Source organism: Pelophylax lessonae, assembly GCF_965119305.1.
Source record: "Pelophylax lessonae genome assembly, chromosome: 1".
Taxonomy (NCBI): Eukaryota; Metazoa; Chordata; class Amphibia; order Anura; family Ranidae; genus Pelophylax; species Pelophylax lessonae.
The window spans coordinates 396,000,048-396,025,125 of NC_138768.1; the positions used below are offsets into that span (position 1 = coordinate 396,000,048).

The 25,078-nt window shown below is 40.0% G+C and overlaps 1 long non-coding RNA gene across 3 annotated transcripts in view; it reads left to right on the forward strand.

The window, feature by feature from the left end:
• LOC309544471 overlaps positions 1-25,078 on the forward strand; it is a 1,317,369-nt gene that overhangs the window by 1,083,277 nt on the left and 209,014 nt on the right. The window contains exon 7 of one of the 3 annotated variants that reach the window (XR_014224852.1): positions 17,743-17,819. The exons of the other annotated variants lie outside the window; for them this stretch is intronic. This is a non-coding gene — a long non-coding RNA (uncharacterized lncRNA). The remainder of the gene's footprint in view (positions 1-17,742; positions 17,820-25,078) is intronic. 3 annotated transcript variants of the gene reach the window in all.

Genomic DNA, 25,078 nt, shown 5'->3' on the forward strand with positions numbered 1-25,078 from the left:
GGAGACCCGGGCGAGCTGCGGAAGGCGGCAGGAGGGGGGACGTCCCCTCCCGCTCCTTGTAATGACAGCCAAGCGGCTTCTCAGCCGCATCGGTTGTCATTATAAGACAGCCGACAGTTGGCTATGGACACCTGTACCGGGGTGATGCCTCTAGCTGCAGGCATCACTCCAGTACAGCACTTTCCCAAAATATCGGCAATATCGGTAACCTCAGGGGCCGATTCCGATATATCGGGGAAAGTGCATATCGGCCCCCGATATATCGGTGGTGCCGATAATCAGTCGATCCCTACTTTACTGTATATACAGACTGCCTTTACTGTTGTGGGTTTAGTAACATTTTAATGTAGGTACACTAGAATAAGGATTATCATTAAAACAAAAGCATGGCAGCTGCTTATAGCTGATTCCAATGAGATTAAAAACATATTAGTTATTTGGCTAAAATAAAGATCTATCTTGCTGTGCTATTGCTTTGTGAATTGAGCCAAATTGGAGATAAAGTTTTATTTTGAATGTTGCAGTTGGAACACTGATTGTTGAAAAAATGGAATATAGTAAGCATCTGTATTTTAGAGAGAAGCTATGATGGTTTTGGGTCAGCTTTGTAATAGCTCTGTTGGTAAAGTGTATGTATAGCCAAAAAATAGTTTTACTTCGGTTTGGATCATGTAAAGATTAACACCCCTTTCACATTATGTTTTGCTGTCTTTGTCCCATTGGAAAGATTTCCTTCACTTCCTGTCCCAGAGATGCACAAGGAAATTAAGGGAACCTCTACAAACAGAAAAGTTCCCCTGTTGAACAGTTGTCACTGGAACAGGCATCCATAGTGGAAGAATTTCCTGCACCTATTATTCTGGTGATAACTGTTAGATTTCCCATCAGTCATTGGTAAAAGTCCAATGGTGGCTTTCGTGCACTTTTGATACATCTTTGATGCGTTTTTCACACATAATGCTTCATATATTTTTTTGTAGGAGATGGAGACTGGATTTTATACACAAAACTCTGCCAAAAATGCTCTGCCACAAAACTCTGCCAAAAATGCTCTGCCACAAAACTCTGCCAAAAATGTACATGCACCAAAAGTATTGGGACACCTGCCTTTACACGCACATGAAATTTAATGGCATTCCAGTCTTAGCCCGTAGGGTTCAATATTGAGTTGGCAGTCTCTGCTCAGATCCCAAAAGTGTTCTATCAGGTTGAGGTCAGAACTCTGTGCAGGCCAGCCAGATTTCCTCATTCCAAACTCGCTCATCCATGTCTTTATGGACCTTTCTTTGTGCACTGGTCCAAATCATTTGGCGGAGGGAGGATTTGGATGTGGGGTTGTTTTTCAGGGGTTGGGCTTGGTCCTTTAGTTCTAGTGAAGGGAACTCTTAAGGCATCAGCATATCAAGACATTTTTGATAATTTCATGCTCCCAACTTTGTAGGAACAGTTTGGGGATGGTCCCTTCCTGTCCCAACATGACTGCACATCAGTGCACAGAGCAAGGTCCATCTTGACATTGATGAGCGCATTTGGGGTAGAGTAACTTGACTGGCCTATACAGAGTCCTGACCTAAACCCAACAGAACACCTTTGGGATGAATTAGAGCAGAGACTGCGAGCCAGGCCTTCTAGTCCACATCAGTGCCTGACCTCACAAATGTGCTTCTGGAAGAATGGTCAAACATTCCCATAGACACACTCCTAATCCTTGTGGACAGCCTTCACAGAAGAGTTGAAGCTGTTATAGCTGCAAAGGGTGGGCCAACTCAATATTGAACCCCACGGACTAAGACTGGGATGCCATCAAAGTTCATGTGAGGGTAAAGGCAAGTGTCCCAATACTTTTGGTAATAGAGTATATTTGTAAAAAAAAAATTAGTGATGTGTCATTTTATAGTTATTTATTTGCAAAGAAACCACCAACGTGTCTTTGAAAAGGTGCTGTAAAAGCTGTAAATATAATTGTATGTGGTTAAAGCACCATGCTAAAATCTTGCAATTGGTCCCTTTGCAAAAATCATTATATTGACAAATGGAGTCTTTCTAGTCTGTGCAGCATATATGCTTTCACGCAGCAGAAGACTATATAAGATAAATGAAATAATTAGGTAAGAAGGGCTTAAACTGCATTTGATATCATCCTTGGCACAATCCTGATAACCACTTAGGTATACTCTGTTTTGCACACTCCATCAACCAGGAATTATGGAGCTACAAAAAGTTACCTTGCAGCAGCTCCTAATACCAGGCCACTTCTATTATTCAACCCTGGTATAGAAAAAGCAGAATGACCCGCAAATGACCCATAGTCTGACCTACTAGTAGCTCATACCTAATAGAAGAACATGAAAAATTACCTTTCCTTCATTCTTGCCTAGCTTTGCAAGCATAAAGCTTTATCAAGACTTGCTGTACATTATTCCAGAAACCCAAGTCTTTATAACCTTTGTGTATCCGTCTTATTAGAAGAATTCTATACGCAATTGAAAATGAAATCAATTGTGAAAATGCTAAAGTCATTCTATGAACAACTCACTGACGAAACATGCCACAGGCAAAAAAAGAAAGTATTTTAGTTTGGCAAACCCCATATGCATGTGAAAAGAATAATAGATTTTATATATAAAACCGTATTAAAAAAAAAATGCTACACTTGTATTTGTATGTCAGCCTACCCCCACCACACCTATCTGCCATCATTTATAAAGTATCTGCAAGGATGGCATCATAATGCCATTTTTTCCACCATAACAGTTTGTCAAAGAAAAGTTTTCAAATTTGAATAAATAAATTATTTAATAAGGCAAATTGATGATTTACTGAGGCTAAGCTGACACTGTTGAGGAAGGGAGACCCCTTTCATTCTTGTTCTACAGTACAGTTCTTCTTGCCTTTCTATATAAACCTACACAATCACAACAGCAGAAGGCTGTATAAGATAAATGGAATAATTAGGTAAGAATTGGTATTTAATTAACAACAAAATAAAAATCTACAGTAGAACATCAGACAAAACAATTTTCTACTATAGAGAGTATGGGAAGGGTTTGAACCCCTTTTCTAGTCCTCTCACTATCTGTATCCCCAGAGAGGTAATTTTCTCTCACTTCATTTTATGGAGGAAATGTCATCTCTAAGAGGTATTCCCAACACTCCCTGTTCGGATAACAGCTGTAACGTTTTATATTTTCCCTCACCTTTTGTGTTGGTGGCTGTGGGCATCAGGACAAATAGAGAAGATACATCTAAAAGCAGAGTAACAGACAAGTAGAACAAACTTACAGTTTTTTTTTTTACATACAATTGCAAATATATGTAAACCCATACTGCTACATAAAGGCACGTAACATGGATAGCGAACCACAAACTAAAAACAGGCTCACTTGGAGCAGCCTTTTCTTTCTTAAAGGTACAGGACATCTTAGAAACCCAGAAATCAACCCATATAATAACCTGACAGGGGTTCTAACCCTAACCCGGAAAGCATATATAAAATGTAAAAAGTACATTTTGTAAATGCTTTTCTAAAACACATGTAGTAGAATAAATAATATGCTTACAGATTCAGGAAAATACACTTACAAAGAGCAAAATACATTTAAAATACTTTACATTTTTAAATTAGATTTGAATGCTGGCAGCCAGCATTATTCATTCAAGTACTTACAAAAATTCTTCATTTGCACTTTTTTGGCTCTATAGATGACAATAGCAAATTTTTACATGGAGTCCTAAAACCAAGCTTCACTTTTAGAAGTCCAATCATGAACAAATACACAATTCATAGCAAAGCCACATATGTCCATGCTCATTGGCTATTAAGTTAGGTATTGGCTCTGGGCTCCTTATTTAGGTGTAATTTTTAACTATGTCATGCAACATCATGGTAGGCAGTGCTTAAAATAAGTTGATGGATGGACCTGTATGTCCATCTTAAGACAAGAATGGAAAAACTTGTGTATAGCCATCCTAAGGCCTGCCATAGATGGATTGAATGTTCCCTGCTGAACTGGGCGAGATGCAATCCATCTATGGGAAGGCTGTTTGTAATTAATTTGATCCATCAATCGAAAAAAGTACAACCAGCCTGTCATATTTGTTTTTCATGTGATCACTGCTGGTGGCTATAGCCGCTGGCAGTGATCATTTTGTTATTCCAGCAGGAAAAAAGTCCCCACTGGCAGAACACAATAGTGCTGTGGTTGGGATTCTCCTATCAAAATAAATGTGTTGATGGAAAAATTTAGATATTTCTTTACTTTCACCCGTTGTGGAAGGAAAGAAAATTGTATAATCTACGGCCTGCTAATTGTACTTAATGTACCTAAAATACTCTAAAAATAATCTAAATTATTATAAGGAACCTTTTGGACATTCCTACCTTAAAGACAAACCAATGCATATGTATTTTAAAAAATCTGCTGTTTTCCTTGTTTGTAGCTGAATATCTTTAAAAGGTGCTTGTGTGAACACTGTAGCACACATGTGTCCAACACAAGGCCAGTTGGCTGAATTCTGCCTGCCAAGCCCTTTCATGTTGGCTTCACACCAAAGGTTTTTCTTCAGCAGCAAAGTGGTAGAGCGGAGTTTAGCCATCTCCGGCTCTCACCTTCCAGTTCTCACTCACCACTGGCTTCTGTGTTTACAAGGAATCCTGTCTACCCTGCACTCACAGGGGGACAAGGGGGATGCAAATTTAGGTGCACTGTGGGATGGGACATCACGTGGTAAGCTGCACTGTGATACCCATCTGTGCCCAGGTGCTCAGATGCCAACCAATGATCTCTCTGCAAGTGAAAGAGAGATGCGGAACTGCCTACGCTGCTGGGAGGTACTAGAGCCGGGCCGAGAAGGTGAGATGTGAGGAAGCCAGGGGAAGAATGGTGCAGACCCCCAAGCCGAGGAGGGGTGAAAGTGAGTTGATGACAGCCTGTGAAAGAAAGGTAAACCCTGCACAATGTGCATAGCACAACCCTAAACCCTGCACTCTTTGGGTAGCACACTGCTCAACACTGCAGTCTGTACACAACACAGCCCTGAACTTTGCACTCTATATGTAGTGCACCCCTAAATCTGCTCTCTGTGCATAGAGCGCACCTAAAACTGCACTCTGTACATAGCACATCCCTGAACTCCGAATGTAACGCACTACTAGTATTTATTGCTCTTTTAAGATCTTCCCACTGTTGGCCACAACCACAATTTGATTCGGTTCAGCTGGTTGGCATGGTTCTTGCATCTATTATCTTAGAAAAAAAACCCTGAATAGATGTATAAACCGGTAGTTTATATAGTTTTACAGATACAACCAGGACTTTGAGGACAACCACAATGCTGAAATAGAATTTGACAGCCCTAGTATCTATAATTAATTCTTAACTCCAAGGAAATAGATAAATACTCTTTTTAAATATATAAAATATATACATAAAAAAAGTATTTTAATAAATGTAAAATATGTTTTACCTGTCAAATTATTGGTAATACTGTTCAGCCAGTTTTGTAGTCCAGGAACACCTACCAGATAGTGCAGCCTGCTCCTGTATATCCCTGTAGACTACATTGCATTTAGGCAATACACACAAGTCCAGGACCTACCCCTGCCTTTGACTGGACAGCAAGGAAGAAGCTTAATCCTGCTTAATAGCCCCTGTGCCCCCTCCTAGTTAGCATATTAGCATAAGGAAATAAAGATATGATGGCTCCTAATTTGACTTTTCTATCCTTTAGGATAAATTCATTTAGAGCAGACTTTGTACATACATACATACATACACACACACACACACACACACACACACACACACACACACAGGGCTTTACACCCCAACAGAATTTTCAGTAAATCTTTACTTTCCTTTCAGAATCAACATTTTCTATGGGACACTATACTACAAATTACTGCCACAAATGTAGGCCATTGATTGCAAATGAGATTTATTAATTTGCACACAAAAAGTTTTTCCTAACAAATTCATTCACGACCATGTTGAAAAAATGGTGAGGATTAGGATGATGAGGATGAGGATGACAGTGGGTGGAGTGTTAGTAAGGTATCAATGGGTTGCCAGGGGTGATGAAGTAAGGTATCAGTGGGTTGCCAGGGGTGATGAAGATGAGGATGACAGGGGTTGGGGTGTTAGCAAGGTTGCAGTGGGGTGCCAGGTGTGATGAGGATAAAGATGACAGGGGGTGGGGTGTTGGCAACGTTGCAGTGGGGTGCCAGGTGTTATGAAGATGACAAGGAGGATGGCAGGGGTTGGGGTGTTAGTGAGGTATCAATGGATTGCCAGCTGTGATGAGGATGAGGTTAACAGGGGGTGGGGTGTTAGTGAGGTAACAGTGGGTTTCTAGGTGTAACGAGGATGAGGGTGACAGGGGGCGAGGTGTTAGTAAGGTATCAGTGGGTTGCCAGGGGTGATGAAGGTGAGGATGAAGATGACAGGGGTGGGGTGTTAGTAGGGTTGCAGTGGGGTGCCAGGTGTGATGAAGACGAGGATGACAGGGGTGGGGTGTTATCAAGGTTGCAGTGGGTTTCCAGGTGTGATGACAGGGGGTGGGGTGTTAGTAAGGTATTAATGGGTTGCCAGGTGTAATGAAGATAAGGAGGAGGATGGCACTGGGTGGGGTGTTAGTGAGGTACCAGTGGGTTTCCAGTTGTCATGAGGATGATGATGACAGGGGGTGGGGTGTTAGTAAGGTATTAGTGGGTTGCCAGGGCCGATGAGGATGACAGGAGGTGGGGTGTTAGTAAGTTTGCAGTATTGTGCAATGTGTGATGAGGATGAGGAGGAGGATGGTAGGGGTTGGGGTGTTAGTAAGGTATCAATGGGTTGCCAGGTGTGATGAGGATGAGGGTGACAGGGGGTGGAGTGTTAGTAAGGTATCAGTGGGTTGCCAGATGTGATGAGGATGAGGATGCCACAGGATAGGATGTTAGCAAGGTATTAGTGGGTTGCCAGGGGTGATGAAGATGAGGATGACAGGGAATGGGGTGTTAGTAAAGTATCAGTGGGTTGCCAGGTGTGATGAGGATGACAGGGGTAGGGGTGTTAGTAAGGTATTAGTGGGTTGCCAGGTGTGATGAGGGTGAGGATGACAGGGGGTGGTGCGTTAGTAAGGTTGCAGTGGGGTGCCAGGTGTGATGAGGATGACAATGGGTGGGGTGTTAGCAAGGTTGAAGTGGGGTTCCAGGTGTGATAAGGATGACAGTGGGTGCGGTGTTAGAAAGATTGCAGTGGATTGCCAGGTGTGAGGAAGATGAGGATGACAAGAGGTGGGGTGTTAGTGAGGTATTAGTGGGTTGCCAGGTGTGTTAAAAATGAGCATTAGGATGACAAAGGGTAGGGTGTTGGCGTGGTATCAGTGGGTTGCCAGGTGTATTGAAGATGATGATGACAGAGGGTGGGGTGTTAGTATGGTATTAGTGGGTTGCCAGGTGTGATGAAAATGAGGATTAGGATGACAAAGGGTAGGGTGTTGGCACGGTATCAGTGGGTTGCCAGGTGTATTGAAGATGATGATGACAGAGGGTGGGGTGTTAGTAAGGTATTAGTGGGTTGCCAGGTGTGATGAAAATGAGGATGACAGGGGATGGGGTGTTATCAAGGTTGCAGTGGGGTACCAGGTGTGGTGAAGATGAGGGTGAGGATGGCAGGGGGTGGGTGTTAGCAATGTATCAGTGGGTTGCCAGGTGTGATGAGGATGACAGGGGGTGGGTAGTTAGCAAGGTATCAGTGGACTTTGAAGTGGGATGAGGATGAGAATGAGGATGAGGATGACAGGGAGTGGGGAGTTAGGGGAGTGGGGATGAGGATTGCAGGAGAGAAGAGAGAGAGAGAGAGAAAGGAAAGGCACAGGAAGAGAGAAAGCAGGATCACAAATATGAAACAAAGAAAACATAACACATTTGTAGCACAATCTGTATTATTTATGAATTTAGAAATTGGGAAATAAATGTATTTTTAAAAGTTTAGAAATCTCTATGACCTCAATATACACACCTGCAGGCTGTAAATGATGCTGTTGAGAAGTAAAAAAATAATGGAATCACTGCCTCTTGAAATCCGCTACAGCCTGTGTCCTCATGTTTTATGGGAGGCGGAGCATCTATTAATCAAGATGTGACATTCCACCCACTGTGTTCTTCTTTAGTTACTAGGCATGGAGGAGGAGGGAGGGACTGGGCTGTCATTTAGGATCTGTATACACGCCCAAATGTGTGATGTTAATACCACGTGACCTGAATAGCTCAGCTAAAACCAGGAAGTGTTCTCTCCAGCAACCGAGACCAAACTGAGCATGTGCAGCTGAACTACATTTACTGTGTCCTATCTGGACTTGTCCAGAGTGAATGAGCAGGAGGGGGAAGATCTGTGCATACAGGATCACACAGTCTTTTTACATAATGCAGAGGATTAATCACTTAGGTTACACAGTGAGTATAACAAGCATGCTATTCTGCATCTACAGACAGATTTTACTGTTGTGGGTTTAGTAACACTTTGAATTTAAAAAATACACTTGCATAAAACCTTCCTCAGTCTCCAAGGTGTTTAACATTTGAACGTATATGGATCAATGTTTGTGTTTGCAAAGTACAAGAACAATAAAAAATGAGTATATCAAGGTACTTGCTCGTTTTCATACTTCTGCAATAAACTATAGACAATCTGCTCTATCTTAGTACTTTAAAATTAAAGTTGAAACACAGTTGCACATCTGCTCATTTTCTGTGCTTCTTAAACCAGCAGGATTCCTATTTAATGTCTCAATGTTTCTTTTGAAAGCATTATTCAGAAGGTATGCCACATTAGCCAAAGTGTCAAAAGAAAATGAATCTCAGAGATAGTTTAATTTACTTCAGGCAGTTGATTTTTTTTCTGTCGCATGTACTGTACCTACTAAAATGTTACATTTATCACTCAGCAAATCGAAACATTTCTTAATGTCTTTAATCAAAGGTTATCATTTCAAATTTAATTCAATCCACCAAACACATATACAGATTGGTATATCTATCTGTCTATCTGTCTGTCTGTCCTTCTATCCATCTGTCTGTCTGTCTGTCTGTCTGTCTGTCTGTCCGTCTATCTATCCATCAATCTATCTGTCTGTCTGTCTATCTGTCTATCTATCCATCTATCTGTCTGTCTATCTATTCGTCTGTCTATCCGTCTGTCTGTCTATCCATCTATCTGTCTGTCTGTCTATCCGTCTGTCTGTATATCTGTCTGTCTGTCTATCCGTCTATCTGTCTATCCGTCTGTCTGTCTATCCGTCTGTCTATCTGTCTGTCTGTTTGTCCATGCGTCCATTTGTCCGTCCATTTGTCTGTCAGTCTGTCTGTCAGTCTGTCTATCCGTCTGTCTATCCGTCTGTCCGTCCATCCATCTGTCTATCTATCCGTCTGTCTATCCATCCGTGCATCCATCTGTCTGTCTGTCTATCTATCCATCTATCTGTCTATCTGTCTATCCATCTGTCTGTCTGTCTATAAATCTGTCTATCAGTCTGTATATCCATCTGTCTATCCGTCTGTCCATCTGTCTATATGTCCATCTGTCTATATATCCATCTGTCTGTCTGTCTATCTATCTATCTATCTATCTATCTATCTATCTATCTATCTATCTATCTATCTATCTATCTATCTATCTATCTATCTATCTATTCGTCCGTCTGTCAGACAGATAGATAGATAGACAGACAGATGGATGGACGGATAGATAGATGGACCGATAGACAGACAGATAGACCGGTAGACAGACAGATAGACCGGTAGACAGACAGACAGACAGATAGATGGATACGGATAGAGAGACAGACAGATAGAGAGACCGACAGACAGTCTGTCTGTCTCTCTATCTGTCTGTCTATCCATTTATCTGTCTGTCTATTGGTCTATCTATCTATCTATCTATCTATCTGTCTGTCTGTCTGTCTGTCTGTCTGTCTGTCTGTCTGTCTGTCTGTCTGTCTGTCAGACAGATAGATAGACAGATAGACAGACAGACGGATGGGCGGATAGAAAGATAGACAAACAGACAGACAAACAGAAAGACAGACAGATAGATGGATACGGATAGAGAGACAGACAGTCTGTCTGTCTGTCTGTCTGTCTCTCTCTCTATCTATCTATCTATCTATCCGTCCATCCGTCTGTCTATCCGTCCGTCTGTCTGTCAGACATATAGATAGACAGACAGATAGACAGACAGACGGATGGACGGATAGATAGATAGACCGATAGACAGACAGATACACCGGTAGACAGACAGACAGACAGACAGATAGATGGATACAAAAGTGAAAATATATCAGCGCATACACCTCCACCAAAGACAAAAGCAGCTGACACTCAAAATTAATCTAAATAACCAAAAAAACAATGATAGGAAATTAGTGCAGCACTAAAACTAAAATGAATCAATTGAATAGGAAATATAGTCCATGCAAAGGAGGAAGGGCCCCGTGTGGATAAAGATGCACTCAGAGCCAATGCTGTGGTCTTGAAACTACAAATCCACCACCAGATAGAATGGCCTCTCACCACAAGCACTGACCACAAAGGGTCAAAAACACCAGGACAGATTCCACTTGCAACTGAACACTGACGATAACACCTTTGGCAGAATGGATGGATGGGATGATCCCAGTTGCTCCAAATACCTCCAGGGGATACCGATTAGACAATCCAAAAGCTTGCTCTCTTAGTGGTGTGACTCAAAGAAAGGCAAGGGATTGTACATAGTGAAGTATGTCTAACACATTTATTAATTAAAACATAAGAAAGCCTCTTACTTAATAACAGCATACAGCAGGCACATCACATCCTCTCTTGCTGAATGTAACAGTCATACACTTCCTCAAGCGGCTCTGTGAGACAGCGGGTGATTTCACAGCTCCTCTCTTCCACATGCGTGACATCCCATAAGGGAAGAGACTTCCTCAGCGTCTTATAGAGGGATACGGATAGAGAGACAGACAGATAGAGAGACAGACAGACAGTCTGTCTGTCTCTCTATCTGTCTGTCTGTCTATCCATTGATCTGTCTGTCTATTGATCTGTCTGTCTATTGATCTGTCTGTCTGTCTGTCTGTCTATCAGTCTATCTGTCTATCTTCTTAAATAGGACAAAATGCTATTGTTCTTAAAGTGAAACTGTAGTTCAACTGCTCTTGCTATAATACTCTTTTTTTAACTAGTTTCACTTTAAAAAGTGTAATTCTGCATTTGGATTTCATTTATTTTAGCAATGTTTGTATATTACATATGCAGGTTTTTCTTTTAAGTTAGTTGCACAGTGACTATTCCTTATGCCATAATTGTTTATTCGGTAATCACTTACCTCAGCAGTCTTTCTTCAAGGCTCCTAATTGCAAATGTCTGACATACAGACTGACTAAATGTTCCCTATGTAAACTACCAATACAAAAATATTGAACAGCAAGTATGTAAAATTGTAACACTATACACTGAAAATTGCTTTCTGGTAAAGGTCACAATAGTAATCAATTAAAGTTATACATCACATTTTTCCCTTTAGCAAAACATTCAATACTGACCATGATTTAAACATAGTTTATCTTTGCCAACATGTGCTCTAACTAGATATTGGTGCACTTTCATTTAAATGTAAATACAGCTCAGATAATTCATATAGGGTTTTTAAAACAATGAAAATATAATCCAGCATTAAATATTCGTTTATAGTAAAAGTTCAGTTCACCTAATATTGAGAATGTGTTTTAAAATGTACTCAAAGTAATAATCCAGTGTTGCCAGCTGCTATCTGGCACTTTAAGGTACCTGCACGGGTCCATTCGAAATTTGAGCACCCCAGTGCAGTAAATGCACCACTGCAAAAATAATAAAAGATAGAAAATTAATCTGGTAAATATGTATCTCACTGTGCAATTTCTAAAATTGTATACAGCGTGAAAATATTTGAAAAAATACTGTTGACTTTTTAAAAATTGCTCATATATGTTTACAATATTGACAATTTTATGCTGATTGTAGAAGGAAGGTTGGGGTTTTTACTAGTTCATGCATGTCAAATTTTGGTAACCTCTCAAGTTCATGGCTACACTTTTTTTTTTTTTAATTTCCCCAATGGGATAACAGATAAAATTGCACCCTTGCATAAATCCATCCTACTTGCTGAGCTTTCAGATTAAGAGTTGAAATCCATTACCCTTTTTCAATGTCATGTCTGGAGACTTTATTGAAAGCATTTCATGCGGCATTAGCAGTTTTATGGGCAATGTGGAAATCAAAGTGTCAGAGCTGTATAAGGACTTGTCATACAAGAGATGGAGAAACCACTTCTAGAACCACTTTGTTAAATCAATTGAAGATTTCCTATAGCATTTACTGCAAAATCTTGTTATGCGAAAGTATTTTAATTTAGTTGTTTCATGTAGAACAAGTGGTTTTCTTTATGCTACTGTCCATTAATTTGGAAAATAGGTTTAATGTAATGACCAGTATTTAGTGTCCAACAAGAACAAGGAAAATATGCCGCTCTAGTTAAAGACTGTTTATAGATGCTTACATGCTTAGACTGACAATACATTTTTCAGAACTTTCTTTTACAGGGAAACTACAGGGAATACACATTCTGATTTATTAAATTGACTTGAAATCAGTTTTTGATTTGCCATACTTTGTATGTGCCGGCAGTGCAAGTTGATATTTTAAATATGATTTCTACATTTTCTCTATGTAGTATGAGCAGACATCAACTAGAATACAATTTATCATTTTGTCAATTAATTAAAAAAAAAAAGGCAAGCAACTAGTGAAAGCATTCATTGAGTTGCTAATACTAGCCAGTAAACACACAACTAGGTTAAAGTCTACCTTATTGCTGAAGTCTTGGCAGATAAGAAAAAAAAAAAAGGGAATACAGTTATGCATACATTAAATAATTTAAATGTGTTTTTAAAAGAAATTAATTTAGGTATCTGAACTTGACTTGGGATCAGTTTTCTGCAATTCCCCATACAGCAACAGTCAGACTGGGAGAGCTAGCACTAGGAGCTAATTCAATGTGCTGCATGCATTGTCCAGGCAAGAAACATGCAGAGTGAGCAGAGGGATAAGGTCAACAATCATCTGCTATTGCTTGATTGACCAATCACTGGCTGGAGGCAGAGAGGTGACCTTAGCTTTATTGTTCATCTCTAGTGGAGAAAAGACAGGTTAACATCTTGGATGGAAAGTCAGGTCAAATATTATGACTGGGTGGACAGAAATGCAAATGCTTTAGCAGGTAAAACAGCTTACATACAATATATGCATTATGTTGTATACTGTATATTCTCATATAGGATAAACACACATCCCTGTATATAGGACCAATAGGAGGGCAGCAGGAGTTTAAATCCTGGAGCCTTTGCAATATAACTTCTATTTTATTTTCTCTTTGTGCTGAAGGTGTTCCAGGATTACCACACAACAGACAAAAGGGATTCGGGTGGAACAACTATGCATCAGAAGGCACTCCTTTCTTATTAGTAGCTTTAACACCTGCTGCTTTTCCTGACCTCTTGCTTGTGTTTCACCATGGCTTCACCTCTTGTTTCTACATTGCATCTCTCTCCTGCAAGCTGTTTGTCAGCACAGGAATATTCAAATTCACAACCTGGTAACCATTCCCCAGTAAAATGAATAACCCGTACCAGGGTACAGTGAGGAATTACATTTAAATTATAAATAAAAAAAATAAAAATAAAAATATATATAATATATAATTTAAATTTTAAATTATAATTTTCTCCTTAGCTCTCAATAGGGCCTGTATTCACCTTGTGATGTGGACGGTCCTTAACTGCTATGACACACTGTACATGTAATGGTGGGTGCAACTTCAAGGGCTAAGCACAACTTTTTCTAATCTGCGTCTTCTGCTAAATCATCTGTACCTTGTAACCACTATCTCCCTCTAACAGAACTGTCTTTTGTAATGTGAATCCCACTGTAGCATGAATGCCTGTCCTGCTGTAGCACAGATTCTTCTAGTACAACAACATTGTAATCTCTCTCTTTCTCTTTCTCTTTCTCTCCTTCTCTCTCTCTCCCGTACTTTCTCTCTCTGTCTCTCTCTCTCTCTCTGTCTCTCTCTCTCTCTCTCTCTTCCTCTCTCTCTTTGTCTCTCTCTCTATCTCTCTCTTTATTTCTCTCTCTCTTTCTCTTTCTTTGTCTCTCTCTCTTTTTTTCTCTCCTCTCTCTCTTTGTCTCTCTCTCTCTCTCTCTGTCTATCTCTCTTGATCTCTCTGCTGTCTCTCCCTCTCTCTTTATTTCTCTCTCTTTCTCTCTGTCTGTCTCTGTCTCTTCCTCTCTCTTTTTTTCTCCTTCTCTCTCTTCCTCTCTCTCTTTCTCTCTTTTTTCTCTCTCTCTCTCTTTCTTTCTCTCTTTTTCTCTCTCTCTCTCTCTCTTTTATTCTCTCTCTTTCTTTCTTTCTCTCTCTCTGTCTCTTCCTCTCTCTCTCTTCCTCTCTCTTCCCCCCCCCCCCCCACCTGCAATATTAAGTGTGTTGATCTAGCATATGATTCTCTTGTACCCATCATCTAGCTTTAGCCCACACTTTGAGCTAAATTTAAAAATGTTTTCACCTTAAATTGTTAACACAGCTTTCACTCAAGATTCACTCATATTTCCAATGTATTCTAATTATAAAGATGTGTGAATGTGTGGGTGAAAGTTGTGTGAATCTTGAGTGGAAACATTTATAAGTAGACCCTTTGTCCTGGAGATGCAAAAGGAAGGGAGACGTGATCTCCCTAAAGTGGGGACTATTCCCCTTTTGTCACCAGAACATTTATCCCAATTAAAAGATTTTTAGCTTCCTAACAACTGGAAAAAATGTAGGATTTCCAGCACTTTCCTTCTTAGTGACATTGGCCATCAGGATAATTCAAAAGGAGAATGAGCTGAGTGGGAATACAAACTGCAAACACAAACCACTTTTTTTTTAGTAGTATGGTAAAGTCTAAGATTATGAAACTTATTTCAATTTTTTATTGCAATATATATTTATGCATATTCTTATGTGAATATCTTTCCTTTATTCTTATGCTGTTTAAGGAATATTGTCATTTTATTATACATGTCAGATTGACAAAAGGTAACAACAAAGTCTTATGCATGCACTTTCTGTTTTAGAAGTGATAGTCACACAGTATTAATTCTGCAATGCTTTTGTCTGCAGTGTTCAAACTGCAAAGCACACTAAAAGGGGTGATGTGTTAATGTAAGGAAACATTTTATATACAGCATTCTGTATAAAGGAGAAGTCGCTTCTCTAATACAGAAATTGGCAAATAAAAAATGAACAATTTTCAATCTCTTATACACCTTGGAAGTTTAAAATCCATCTCCATTCCTCCCTCTCACTCCCTTATTTACTTACCCATTCTGAATTAATTTTAAACAATTTGAGCAGCAGGATTATATCTGTCTAAGTATGCCATATGGGTCTCTCACTATCACTATTTTTTGGGTGTGGGTGCCCTCAATAGCCCGTCCCTGATGGTCTGTTAATGCAAATGTTATTGCTACAGTCTGCTCTTTTGGTCCTGGAGAGGACCCCGATAGGAGGTGTCCATGTCATTTAGGCAGTGACATAGACACCTAAAAAAGGACCCCTGTACCTCCTGTACAGAGAAGAAGATATAATGATTAGGACCGGAGCATCATGTGATAATGGATTAAGGTGAGTAAATTGGGCATATATTTTCTGTGAAAGTCAAGAGAAGAGCATTAAAATAATACTTTCCTATAGGAAATGTAAATGTGTGTGTGCTGATCTATCATTGAAAATCTTAGTTGACTTGCTTTACAGTAATAATAAGCCCTTACTGAAACAATAAGGCTGGCCATACATGTTCAATTTTCTTGCACAATTTTCCCTTAGATTTACTAAAATCTGTATAATATGAGGTCAAACACTAAACAATGTTCAATTGTATCCAAGTAGGCAGGTCCTTGCACTCCATAGTTTAGGGTAAATCTAAAATAAAATTGTACAAGAAAATTGAACATGTATGGCCTGCCTAAGAGAATAAATGTAGTTGAATACCTGATGTCATCAATTTCTTCCTGTATTGATTCCCGTACCCTGATCTGTGATCTGGGCATGCTCAAGCAGTGAGGGCTGGAGGACGTTTTACTATGCTTTCCCATCCACAGGAGTGAGCCATTTTTCTTGCAGTAACCAGACGGAAAAACCATTACTTTGAATAACTGACCTAAGTAAATCACAACCCCCCTATAAGCATACTTGTTCTGTGTTAGTAACTCAAGGTATTAAGTCTCGTTTATACAGGCACTGAGGCCTGTATACCATGAATGGGACTTTCATCTTCTTCAGAAAGCAGAAACACAGCCACTCATCCTAATGAGACAGACAAGTGGGTCACGGGTGCCACCTACACACTGATCACATTAGAATGAGCTTCTGCATTCTAATAGACTTGAATGCGCTGCTTGCACACAGCAGAGATGCAGTAAAAGGTCAATTCACAGTATTTTGCCTCAGTGCCCATGTGAATGAGGCCTTAAATTCAGGGGATCAACATGACAGTTAGACAACTTGCATTTGAAGAATGGGACATCAATCAATTGTAACCTGCATGTTTGTGTAATAAAATGTTTCCCCTCAATAAGATGTTTCAAACTGGAGTTGGAAAGCTCCAGGTTGTGAGGGATGGCATTCCCTGAAATCATTACATATTCCCAAAGTAATTTAGGGAATGTACCAAGTAGCAGCAGGGGAACTCTTGGCTAGTCAGATTATTTTATTTACTGTATTATTTACAGTAAAGTTGGCACATAGGAAAACCCAGTAACTGCTACAGGTGCAAACAACAGCAAAACCCACTTCATGCTACAATATGGGCACATGTGAACACTCCTTTTTTACTTCCAATTTAAAAACAACCATGCTATTTCTGCATGGTGATGAGAATAAATCATCAGTGATTAATGTCTCTAAACAGGATGCATAAAAGACAAATATACCTCTGTTCTTAAAGAGGAAGTAAACCCTCCTCTGCAACTTTTACCTATAGGTAAGCCTATGATAAGGCTTACCCATAGGTACTGTAAATATCTCCTAAACATGTACCGTTTAGGAGACATTTACCTTACATGCAGCCAGTGACGTCACTGGCGCATGCGCTCTGAAGGAACGGCCGCTGGTGCCGTTCCTTCAGAGCCCCATGCCGTGACCGTCGGCTCCCGCGCACGTGCGAGGGAATGACGTCACCACGGCTCCGGCCAATCAGATGGCCGGATGCCGCGATCCCGGAAGATGGGCGACTGAACATGTCGACCGTCATACAGGTAAGCGGGCGGCACGGCGGGGGCTCGTTCTAAGGTAAGTATTTCATAATGAGCTAGTATGCGATGCATACTAGCTCATTATGTGTTTCTCTTTCAGGTTGCAAAAAAAAAAAAATTTTAATGGGTTTACAACCTCTTTAAACTTTTTCCCATACACAGCTATTTCACAGCTCATTCATCTGAGATTTGATCTCTCACAGGCAAGCAATCTCCCTAAATGCTGCTAAGGAGGGACTTTCATCACTTCATCATCTTGCCAGAGGGAGAGGTTAACTATGGCAGAACTTGCTATCCCAAAGTGTAGTTCCACTTTTGCAGTCAAATTTGAGAAAACCCCAATATTTTTTTGTGTTCACAGAACATACCTAAAATATTTCTTACTTCTCTAGGTGTTTTGGAGCAGGGCTTTGAGCAGACCGCAAACTACTTTGAACAGATTAAAAGTGAAACTGGAGGTAAGAAGCGGGTGCAGTTTAAGTTTCTCTTATTACATACAATACAGTACACAATCCCTAAAATCTTGAACCATTTGTTAGGACAGACTCGGGTTGATTTACTAAAATTGGAGTGTGCAAAATCTGGTGCAGTTCTACATAGAAACCAATCAGCTTTTAGGTTTCTTTTTTTCCAAATCTTAATTGAATATGCTGAAGTTAGAAGCTGATTGGCTACCATGAACAGCTGCACCAGATTTTGCACTCCTCAGTTTTATTAAACTAACCACACCGTGTTAAAGTTCAGTTGACAACTGATAATTAGAACTGAAACCATACATGTCAAGCGCTATTCTCAGTGTTCACAAACACCAAACATAAGTAATGAACCTTTAAATCTACAATACACCACGTGTAAAATATAATAAAGTCCTAAAAAAGGCCTTTTTATATTCAAAACAATAAAAAGTCCACAAAAGTGCTTGTGAAAATATAATAATGTCAGACACTGTTCCCCGCCCGCCCAACGCAGTATTTCATTACAAATAATGTCTTCCATGCTTCCTTTTCCCCATAGGACATTCGTTTTTTAGCAAAACACCTTGTCAGGTGGGCGGAGCTCTGTTTCTGACATCATTATTTTTTTTGCTCATGGGCGCTGGGTACTGATGCCGATAGCGCCATTTTGTACATCACAAGTATTATTCAATGTTTGCTGATATTGCACACAAACTTTTTTTTTCTTGTAAGCATATACACTAACATAAAATAGCAGATTTTAGACAGAATCACGCTATGTGCAGTGTGCTTCCTTTTTAATGATATGGTCCATGCGAGAAGTAGACATGTGCAGAACCAAAAAATGTGTTTAATTTTGTAAAGATTTGTTATGTTACTAATTTTGTTTCGTTCATTCATTTTGGAATTTGTTTAGTTCCGTTTTGTTTAATTTAGTTTTGTTTATTTATTTTCTAATGAATTCAACATTTTTGTAACAATTCAAATTCGGATCATTCAAAAAATTATCGACCAATTAGAATTCTTTGTGAAGAATAGCTGGTTGTTAGGGAGGGCTTCCCTGCTGATAGCTGAAATGTAAACAAAAGAATGCCGGCAATGAAAATTTCTGAAAACAAAAGTGTGGGGTCCCCCCCAATCCATACCAGGCCTTTTGGGTATGGTATGGATGTTAAGGAGAACCCTTAACTAAGTTAAAACTGAAAAAAAAAATGATTAGGGGTCCCACCCAAAAATCCATACCAGACCTTTATCCGAGCTTGCAGACCGAGAGGCCAGAAAAGGGGGGGGGGGGTCAGACGAGTGGCCCACCTCCTGAACCTTTCCAGGCCACATGCCCTCAACATAGGGGGTTCTTTGGGGCAGGGGGGGTCTGAAAGCCCCTTTATTAAGAGGGCTCCCAGATCCTAGGCCCCTGCCCTAAGTGAATGAGTTTTTGACAAGTCCTTTATTAAAAAATAACAAAAAAGTCCCCCCAGTGTACATCCATCATCAATCATGATGCCTGCAGTACCATCCCAACTGAAAAAAAAAAACCTCCAGTCTCGTCAGAGGCTCAAATGACTCCGCCCCTTAGCTATTTAAGAAATGTCAGTTGGTAGAGCAGGCAGAGAGCAGGAGCCTTCGATGAGATCAGAGTTTATTTTTTCTTAAGGGCCAGATCCTGATAAGCCCCACATCCGCAGACCCCCACAATCACCACCTAGGGTTGTGGGGAAGAGGCCCTTGTTACCCATCAACATAGGGACAAGGTGCTTTGGGGAGGGGGGTAAAGAATTCCCCCATATTGAGGACATGTGGCCTGGTATGGTTTGAGGTGCTCTTGCTCATCCCCCCCCCCTTTCCTGGCCTGCTGGGGTGCATGCTCTGGTTAAAGCCTGGTATGAATTTTTGGGGAACCCATATCAGACCTGAAGAGCCACCTCAGAATGTGATTCTTTTGTTTTCACAAGCACTTTTGTAGACTTTTTATCACTTTATTATTTTTGAATATAAAAATAACTTTTTTGGGGACTTTATTTTCAACATAAATTGCACATAGTGTATTGTAGATTTGAAGAGACATTACCAGGGAATTGTGCAAAATATATATATTTTAGCCCCCATTCACACTGGGGCAACGCTACTTCGCACCGCAACCTCCGAGGTCGCGGTGCGAGCAGCGCGCCGCGACCTCGGAGCGGCCGCCACGGACTTCGTAACATTGAAGTCTATGGCGGTCGCCTCCTGGTCGCCCCAAAGAAGCTCCGGACCCTTTTTCTGAGTTGGAGCGACTTGTGTCGCTCCTATCAGAACGGGTCCGCAGCTTCCCTATGGGAGGCGACCTGTGAGGCGACCAGGTCGCCTCACAGGTCGCCCCAGTGTGAACGGGGGCTTAAAGGTATAACAAATAGAATGATACCAAATATGTTGTAACAAACAAAATGATACCAAATATGTTATTTAAATAATAAATGTGTTTTACATATCTGAATAAATGACCAGAAAATTGTATATAAGTAGAGTAGCCCAGTGGTATTAAAAGAAAAAGAGAAATGATTTCTGTTTTCCTCAGTTTACCAGGTTTATATCTATTGTGAGATTCACAAATAGTTGCAAGTTATTAGAGGTTCTCCTTCTTGGTGCACAGTTGTATCTTAATTGAAACTGAGTTGGGTATGGATAGTAACTGAACAATAATACATCTAGAACCTGTGAGACAACAATATCAGTTTTCTAGAATGCTTCCCATTTATTGTCAATGTTCGCAATTCACATGGGTGCAGAGAGCCGTGCACAATGACAAATGAGTGCATCCCTGCATCCAGGAGTGACTGGGGTTTGCATTCATCCATCTGTACAATTCAATGTCTAGATGAGGCTATATGCTGATAACCTCACATCCAAGTGTTTACTTGCTTACAGAGATGGAGGAGCAGCCCTGCATGCAAACTGTTTGTGTCCAGTGATGCACATCCATCCATGTACACATGTCAACACTGGAATGTGCGGTTACTTGTCATTGATTCTACAGGCGACTGTACAAAACACCTGTCACTACTGGGCATATATACAGTGGGTACGGAAAGTATTCAGACCCCCTTAAATTTTTCACTCTTTGTTATATTGCAGCCATTTGCTAAAATCATTTAAGTTCATTCTTCTTCCTCATGAATGTACACATAGCACCCCATACTGACAGAAAAACACAGAATTGTTGACATTGTTGCAGATTTATTAAAAAAGAAAAACTGAAATATCACATGGTCCTAAGTATTCAGACCCTTTGCTCAGTATTTAGTAGAAGCCCCCTTTTGATCTAATACAGCCAGGAGTCTTTTTGGGAAAGATGCAACAAGTCTTTGACACCTGGATTTGGGGATCCTCTGCCATTCCTCCTTGCAGATCCTTTCCAGTTCTGTCAGGTTGGATGGAAAACGTTGGTGGGCAGCCATTTTTAGGTCTCTCCAGAGATGCTCAATTGGGTTTAAGTCAGGGCTCTGGCTGGACCATTCAAGAATTGTCACGGAGTTGTTGTGAAGCCACTCCTTTGTTATTTTAGCTGTGTGCTTAGGGTCATTGTCTTGTTGGAAGGTAAACCTTTGGCCCAGTCTGAGGTCCAGAGCACTCTGGAGAAGGTTTTTGTCCAGGATATCCCTGTACTTGGCCGCATTCATCTTTCCCTCGATTGCAACCAGTCGTCCTGTCCCTGCAGCTGAAAAACACCCCCACAGCATGATGCTGCCACCACCATGCTTCACTGTTGGGACTGTATTGGACAGGTGATGAGCAGTGCCTGGTTTTCTCCACACATACCACTTAGAATTAAGGCCAAAAAGTTCTATTTTGGTCTCATCAGACCAGAGAATCTTATTTCTCACCATCTTGGAGTCCTTCAGGTGTTTTTTAGCAAACTCCATGCGGGCTTTCATGTGTCTTACACTGAGGAGAGGCTTCCGTCGGGCCACTCTGCCATAAAGCCCCGACTGGTGGAGGGCTGCAGTGATGGTTGACTTTCTACAACTTTCTCCCATCTCCTGACTGCATCTCTGGAGCTCAGCCACAGTGATCTTTGGGTTCTTCTTTACCTCTCTCATCAAGGCTCTTCTCCCCCGATAGCTCAGTTTGGCCGGAAGGCCAGCTCTAGGAAGGGTTCTGGTCGTCCCAAACGTCTCCTATTTGAGGATTATGGAGGCCACTGTGCTCTTAGGAACCTTAAGTGCAGCAGAAATCTTTTTGTAACCTTGGCCAGATCTGTGTCTTGCCACAATTCTGTCTCTGAGCTCTTCAGGCATTTCCTTTGAGCTCATGATTCTCATTTGCTCTGACATGCATTGTGATCTGGAAGGTCTTATATAGACAGGTGTGTGGCTTTCCTAATCAAGTCCAATCAGTATAATCAAACACAGCTGGACTCAAATGAAGGTGTAGAACCATCTCAAGGATGATCAGAAGAAATGGAAAGCACCTGAGTTAAATATATGAGTATCACAGCAAAGGGTCTGAATACTTAGGACCATGTGATATTTCAGTTTTTCTTTTTTAATAAATCTGCAACAATGTCAACAATTCTGTGTTTTTCTGTCAGTATGGGGTGCTATGTGTACATTCATGAGGAAGAAGAATGAACTTAAATGATTTTAGCAAATGGCCGCAATATAACAAAGAGTGAAAAATTTAAGGGGGTCTGAATACTTTCCGTTCCCACTGTATACACATTTTTTTTTCACGGGGTGCTGTCTTCTGTGCCCAGGTGAATGAGCTGTAATAGACTAGAGGAACATTATTCTTTGTACCAGAATTTGTAATTTTTACAGAATAGTTATGGTGGTATTTACAGTAATTCGAAAATTCACAGGATATACATTTAAATTCTCCTTTTACAAGTTAACAAGACTGTTCTGAATGTCAGTTTGCTGCAGTGTTGCTTTCTTATTTCGTTCAATGTCATCTCCCACTGTGGCTAATGGGTAAGTTATGTAGTCTTAAAGCCAGCTCTTACCTTAGTCCGACTATTTATTACTGTGACAACTGACCCAATATTTTCCTGATTCCTTACATCAACATCCACCAAAGCAGACCTTGCCCCAGAGTACACTTGTAATCCCTGCAGTATCTCTTAGTTATGAAAGTTGGAGGTGAATAGGTTCTGTTAAACAACACCGAAAGTGAGTTAATTATCTGATCTTACAGTTTGCAGTACTTTGGTTTGCAGAGACAGGAATATAATATGGCTTTTTCATTTCTAGTTTATCACTTGCACAGAGGCAGAATGATAGGCTGATCACAATAGATGAGCACAGTATTGTCTCTTAAGCAGTTCCCATTCCTCTCTGAGACCATTATCTCCAGCTATCAAGTTTTAGTTCCCAATAGAGCCAGCGTGGCATTATTTTATTAATGACACACTGCAATATAATAGGAATCAGGCTGGGCTGTTTCATCAACACAAAAAAAAAAGACCATCGTATAAATGTATTTCAGCCATTTTGTTTTTACTGCGCCTCAGCACATTTATTCAGATAAATGTCACAGGTCTACTCACAATAACATATAAGTAGGGCAAAGGTACAAACAAAGATATTGTGTACATTTCACTGCATCATATACTATATACAGTATGTATTGATCACAAGTATATAAAAGGCAACAAATAAGCTAAAGGCTTCTGTATTATTGTGGTCCAAATGTTTTTTTTTTTTTTTCTATTTAGAGCACTCAGCCTAATAAGATTCAGGGAACATTTCAGATAAGCTGAACTCTAGACACAATAAAATTTATATAGCTCTGAAGCCTGTGTCCATTACAGCTGTAACATTTGCTATAATTTGGAATGCACTAAGTTTGTAGAAATAACTCATATGCTTGCAGGTCCAGTCATATAAAGTACCTTTAGAAGTATTATATGGAATGCACTAAGTTTGTAGAAATAACTCATATGCTTGCAGGTCCAGTCATATAAAGTACCTTTAGAAGTATTATATGGAATGCACCGAGTTTGTAGAAATAACTCATATGCTTGCAGGTCCAGTCATATAAAGTACCTTTAGAAGTATTATATGGAATGCACTAAGTTTGTAGAAATAACTCATATGCTTGCAGGTCCAGTCATATAAAGTACCTTTAGAAGTATATGGAATGCACCAAGTTTGTAGAAATAACTCATATGCTTGCAGGTCCAGTCATATAAAGTACCTTTAGAAGTATTATATGGACTGCACTAAGTTTGTAGAAATAACTCATATGCTTGCAGGTCCAGTCATATAAAGTACCTTTAGAAGTATTATATGGAATGCACTAAGTTTGTAGAAATAACTCATATGCTTGCAGGTCCAGTCATATAAAGTACCTTTAGAAGTATTATATGGAATGCACCGAGTTTGTAGAAATAACTCCTATGCTTGCAGGTCCAGTCATATAAAGTACCTTTAGAAGTATTATATGGAATGCACTAAGTTTGTAGAAATAACTCATATGCTTGCAGGTCCAGTCATATAAAGTACCTTTAGAAGTATATGGAATGCACCAAGTTTGTAGAAATAACTCATATGCTTGCAGGTCCAGTCATATAAAGTACCTTTAGAAGTATTATATGGAATGCACTAAGTTTGTAGAAATAACTCATATGCTTGCAGGTCCAGTCATATAAAGTACCTTTAGAAGTATTATATGGAATGCACTAAGTTTGTAGAAATAACTCATATGCTTGCAGGTCCAGTCATATAAAGTACCTTTAGAAGTATTATATGGAATGCACTAAGTTTGTAGAAATAACTCATATGCTTGCAGGTCCAGTCATATAAAGTACCTTTAGAAGTATTATATGGAATGCACCGAGTTTGTAGAAATAACTCCTATGCTTGCAGGTCCAGTCATATAAAGTACCTTTAGAAGTATTATATGGAATGCACTAAGTTTGTAGAAATAACTCATATGCTTGCAGGTCCAGTCATATAAAGTACCTTTAGAAGTATATGGAATGCACCAAGTTTGTAGAAATAACTCCTATGCTTGCAGGTCCAGTCATATAAAGTACCTTTAGAAGTATTATATGGAATGCACCGAGTTTGTAGAAATAACTCCTATGCTTGCAGGTCCAGTCATATAAAGTACCTTTAGAAGTATTATATGGAATGCACCGAGTTTGTAGAAATAACTCATATGCTTGCAGGTCCAGTCATATAAAGTACCTTTAGAAGTATTATATGGAATGCACCGAGTTTGTAGAAATAACTCATATGCTTGCAGGTCCAGTCATATAAAGTACCTTTAGAAGTATTATATGGAATGCACC